Genomic DNA, 6,050 nt, shown 5'->3' with positions numbered 1-6,050 from the left:
AGAGCGGCAAACAGCGACAAATATCAGGCATTGAAAAGGTTATAATCTGTCGATACAATAACCAGAGCAGACTAAAATATAGGGCAATACACCTTTTTTTTTTAGTTCACTTACTTCAGGTGCTTTTTTCATGTTCTGTTACACTGCACCATGAAATGACCACATTAGGCATATCATTTTCACATTTTTCAGATACATTTCCACAAATTCTTACAAAATGACATTTTGGTCCCGGCTGGTATGACTGTAAACAGATGGTTTTTTTTTTGTTGTTGCTGTAAACATAGCGATACTGCAAAATCCTTTTGCGTTCTTCAAAATAATTAAGAGATTGATAAGTAACAATAATTAGGCACAAGTCGAGCACCTACATTACACTTTTACATGTCCTTACATTAAAATGTTCTACATAAATCACAAGTGCTATGTAAGCATATCTAATGGGGTTTAGGTCCACGTAAACAATTGTCATCCGTTCAATCAACTCATACTTTGAGTAAAAGACTGTTTCTGTCCTATGTGTCATGCCGTCCATTATGTGCGCCTCTTCAATGCTCTTGATTTAGTGACGTCTCTTCTTCTTGCTCCTGCTTAAAGGAACACGCTGACTTTTTGGGACTTTAGCTTATTCACCGTATCCCCCAGAGTTAGATAAGTCCATACATACCCTTCTCATCTCTGTGCGTGCCGTAACTCTGTCTGACGCACCCACCGCTAGCCTAGCTTAGCACAAAGACTGGAGGTAAACGGCTCCAGCTAGCACACTGCTCCCAATAAGTGACAAAATAACGCCAACATTTTCCTATTTACATGTTGTGATTTGTATAGTCAAAGCGTGTACAAATAACAAGGTCACATGAGACACAGCCATCTTCTAACCGTATACATACTGGGAACTATATTCTCAGAAGGCGAAGCACTGCTACTTCTGCGGAGTAAATATGAGCTTCAAACATACAGTGACTGGGTTGAAATAATACAACGCTTTAGTGTAAATAATGATAAATAACTACAGTGGTGATTTGAAGGAAAGGCTGTTACTGTACCGTATAAGTCTCAGTACTGGCCAACACTAATGTGAATAATATACAGTATATTAACCCTGAGAATATAAATATACCGTTTCCAACAAAGTCCAGCATCTTTATTGTTCCACATTCATAATGGCAGTCAATGAACTTATGAGAATATATATCTGAATGACAGCATCAGTTTCTTCAGTTGTACTGATGTTGTTCACTCGATCTTATAGACTGTATCTGCATTTAAATGCCATTTGGATTAAACATGTTGATGTAATATCTGACATTTGAGACAGACAGCTGTTCTGCTGGATTCAGATTCAGAATCAGAATCTGGAGATATTCATAAATCATAGTTCATATATCGTTTATCTCCTCCATAACATAATTTGAGCGGAGGAGGACTTTTATTTTATTACTCTCAGTATTATCAGTGAAACTGTCATTTCAACTGGATTTGATTTTAATTTAATATGAGATTTTGATTCAATTTTTTTGCACTTGTCTCACACACGTCACGTGTTCCTGAAGAGAGATCGAGAGTCTGAAGCTCAACAGACGCAAAGTGAACAAATGCAAATGAGTTGAGGGCAAGTTTCTCTGCAGCAGGTGCAAAATGCCTTCAAACCATGAGAAACTGCACAAATTGAGCTGTTGCAGATCTACACTCTCTCTCACACACACACACACACACACACACACACACACACACACACACAGATGTGAGTTGAGAACAGCAGTGCCGTGCATGCGTACGTATCATAGACTGTAAAGAAATATGGACGTAGTGTCCGTGACGTCACCCGTAGGTTTCTGAAGGGCATTTTTGAAGCCTAAAGTGGGCGGAGCCGGCCGTCACCATATTGGCCTTGCGTCACTCCCGGATAACAGAAAATAGGCAAACAGGCGGGGCGTGAGTGGAGCTAAGAAGCCTGGCCATAAATATGAGCCTGGCTATCTGAAATCACCTAGCTCGACGTCATCGAGTTAGCTGATGATGTAAAGCCAATTAAAAGTTCCTATTTTTGCCCTTCGAAATATTATAATAGTTAAAAGACATGGCTACAAGTGAGACTGTGTATTACTTCGAGAGTGTTTGTGCGTGACAGTGATTTATGTGCATAACGTTACATGTCAGTCACTCTTTCATGGTCCGTCAGCGCGGCATCGCTCAAGTTCGTAGAGAGCTTATTCAGTCCATTTTAAATTCTGAATTTGGCCGCCTCTCAAATTGGTTAAACCATATATTGCCTTTGAAGTGCAAGTAAATGCGCTAGAAAATCCGCGCTCATTCATGTGCATTTAATGCATGGACGGAGAAAGCGCCGACGCCTGCATGATTTCATCTGACAGTACATAAGCATATTATAATCCATCTGTTCCATGATAGCAGAACGAACGGGCCTTTATTGATGTTTTAAATTTGAAAACCCCAAAAAGCAAAGAAATTGTCAGACATCCATCCATGTTCACAGAGGAAAACAACTGAAATACAGCGCTGGTTGTTGTCTCAAACGATAACGACGGAATCCAAAGACGTGGGCTTTGTACCCAAGTATAAAATTTTATGAAATAATCCCGAAAAAAAGCACAAACACTGCAGAGAAGGCAAGTTCAGCAGCTAACATTTGCTGAGGTGAAGTGACGGCTAGTAACAGCAGACAAACGGCTAGCATTGACAGCGGCAATCCATCTGTCACTCAAGTGGCCACGCCCTTAAATTTAAATATTAATCAACTAAACGGACGAGTTATAAAAAAAATTCACCCCCCTCACAGTTGTTATGAAGGGCAAAATTAGCTGTATAAACCAAAACCACATAGAGATCCAGGCTGTAAACATGTTTTTTTCTGCTGTAAAGTTGGTAATTTTTAGAGCCCGACCGATAAATCGGCGGGCCGATATTATCGGCCGATATTAGGCATTTTTCAAACTATCGGTATCGGCATTTATAATGGCCGATAAATGAATATTTAAAAAATAAAATAAAAGCAGACGAAACACGCTTCAACCATGTTATGAGTGTTGGCGCTGCATAGTTTGTCCACCAGAGGGCACTATACAAGGAAGATCGCTCGGGCTAGAGGAGTGCATGAACAGAGTCCAGAGTTCACCTGAGTCGGGAGACGGCAGCGCCGGATGATTCTGTCAGCATTAAAGACTTTTAAAATAATTTAACTCGCGTTCATGTTTGAATGCCTTGTGTTTGTGATGCAAAAGACTATGCGCGCTAACCATTACCATAGTAAACATAGTAAACGCTTGAAGATACGCATAGTGTAAAAACATAGTACGCTTGAAGAAATCCGACCAATCATAAAGGCTATCACAGTCATGTTTTTATTTTATCTGTCAGTAGCCTACGTCTCGTCTCTTTATACCGGACTAACATAAAATAAAGCAACTTTTTTTTCGGGAGCTTCCTCTGTTTCTCTGACTGAAAATATCTGTATGGGAGTCGAGAGAGTGCTAAAGCTCCTCAGGTCGTATTTTTGGTGGCATATATTTGTAGAAATTATCGTTCTTTCTAAATGTGATGTAAATATGTCCTGTAACTACCAGATAAACAGTAAGTTAACAGACGCGACTGAAGAAGTAAGTGTGTCCTCTTTCTTTTGTGAAATTGTAACCTGTGGTAAAACATCGATGCTTGGGTTTTAAATATTCAAGTAAACAACAAAAATGCCAGCAAACGGCCGCTTTTATCATGTTTGTTTTCAACGCTGTTTCCAGTGATTTCTGATTAGTTTTCTGCCTAAATAAAGTAATGATTACTGTATTTATAACTAGCATATCTGTAGTTCCAGTTTTTGAATTGTAAAATGTAAGTTAGGCACGCGAGGAGTGAACATTTAGACATAGAGAAAAAGTATCAAACAGCCTGTGCATAAAAGTTAGCTTTTCTTTTACACGTGTGTGAAATCCAAGTGTGCGTTGCTGACTTCGTTTAACCGCAGCATTAACGAGTCACATAATGTATTTAGTGCATCACTAAGTAGTAGATTTTAGAAGGCAGGCAGCAAATGATGATTGAAAATGGTTTGTTGTAGCTTGATGGAATAGATGGATAGAATTAAAAGAGTGCAGGTAAAGGGATAAGCAAGTTGACATTGTAATTATAAGGTAGCTTATAACATTGACATTTGGCAGACGCTTTTATCAAAAGCGACTTACATTGCATTTCAAGGTACACATTTACAATCTTATCAGTTCTTCACACACACACACACACACACACACACACACACACACACACACACAATTACATGATTTATTACTGTCAATATTAATAATAATAGTTGACTTTTTTGTTCAAAGGACTTTAAGTTTCATATCTTAAGTTTGTATTTTTATACATTATATTTATCAGAACTTTAATATATTCTGTTCTGTTGTGACAATAAAACAAACAAGTTTATTTTTAAACTGCATTATCATATTATTTTAGTAAGGCTGAGGACTCTTAAATAACGACAAATAACTAATGTTAGGGAAATCTGTTCATGTTTTGTTACGCGTTTCTGGATTTTTAAAAATATATATATATATATATATATCGGCCGATATATCGGAATATCGGATTTTTAAATCACCAAATATTTGTATCGGTATCGGCCTTAAAAATCCTTTATCGGTCGGGCTCTAGTATTTTTAACATGAGGGAGATACAGATTTGACTCACTTCTGCAGCCAGGCCAAGCGGCCAGTTAATGAATTGCAGTTTAACTCACTTCCGTGTTGGTTTCAAGAGAGAGACGGGGAGGTTGCCACTTGGTACGTATACGTGTGTGTGCGTGTGTATGTCTGTTTGACTGTGTTGAGTGAGTGTGTGTGTGTAAGACTAAAACTATTGGTCAAAAAACATTTTCGTAAACTGAAATAAATGATACATTTTACCATAAATGAGAAACTAAAACTAAACAAAACTAACAACTGTTACTGAAAAACTAACCGAAATGAAATAATAATTATATAATAATAGTAATAAATAAGTATTTCCATCATTTCTAGACCTTATGCAAACACAACTGTACTTTAACACCAAGTAAGATAAGCATCATATATGAAACTAAACAAGACACCACAGATATTAGACAGGATACCACACTGAGCAGAAAACAGGAAAGAAAAACCAAATAGCCTAGCATGTCAAACCACAAACATTTGTCAGAATAGAAGAAAACTAAATGTCTGGTCTGAATAGAACACATGAATATATGAGTATAACTATGAGTATATGATATTAAAAGATGCAATAGACTAAAAGCATAAATGGATCAATACAAGAATAATGTGTGAAAGGATTAATCATAGAAATAACCATAAAAGAATAATCATACGCATAGTTTTTGTTTAACAAGATTTAATTTTTATTATGAATGAGTATGAATGAATAATTTGTACTTTTAAGTTGCATTTGTTTGGTTCTTTGTTCAATCTCAAACAATTATTATAACTATAATTACTAAAACTAAATATATAAAAACTAAATAGAAATGTGTTCACAAAATAAAATCTAAACAAACACTTGCATGTTATTTGTGAGGCTTTATCAATGTGAGGCTTTATTTTTTAGGCTTTTGGCGCTATAGCGAGCGATAACAAACATGCGTCTTTCGGAAGAACATTGAAGCCGGAACTACTTCTCTCTCTGTGTGCGTCTATGACGAGTCACGCAGGTACTGGGCTACTCCGCAGCGATCCGAACCAGGGTAAAATAGTCTCAATGTAATCACTTATTATAGGTGTACCATAGTGATTCAGGATAAGACAAAAACACGGTTTGGAAAATGGATTCATGATGAACTCGCTCATTATATAAATTTTGAACAGAAAAAAGTTAAGGACTTTTATTTAATGCAAATTGCTCAAAACTTTTCAAAATATGATGCGACCCCCCACAGAGCTCGCTGAGGCCCCCTTGTGGGCCGCGACCCCCCTGTTGGGAACCGATGCTCTACACGACATCTGCTGCTCCATATCGCTGCGTATCTGCTAACCCTCCTAATGAACATCTATGGAAAAGTG

The 6,050-nt window shown here is 37.4% G+C and overlaps 1 long non-coding RNA gene across 1 annotated transcript; it reads left to right on the top strand.

Moving 5' to 3' along the window:
* Positions 1-3,652: 3,652 nt before the first annotated feature.
* LOC309474028 lies at positions 3,653-4,494 on the top strand. Its single transcript, XR_014197193.1, has 2 exons — positions 3,653-3,691; positions 4,322-4,494. It is a non-coding gene; the product is annotated as an uncharacterized lncRNA (long non-coding RNA).
* Positions 4,495-6,050: the final 1,556 nt, after the last annotated feature.

This window comes from Leuciscus leuciscus (assembly GCF_965113295.1).
Source record: "Leuciscus leuciscus genome assembly, chromosome: 14".
NCBI lineage: Eukaryota > Metazoa > Chordata > Actinopteri > Cypriniformes > Leuciscidae > Leuciscus > Leuciscus leuciscus.
Note: the sequence above shows the minus strand (reverse complement) of the source record. Positions and strands in the feature narration are given on the sequence as shown.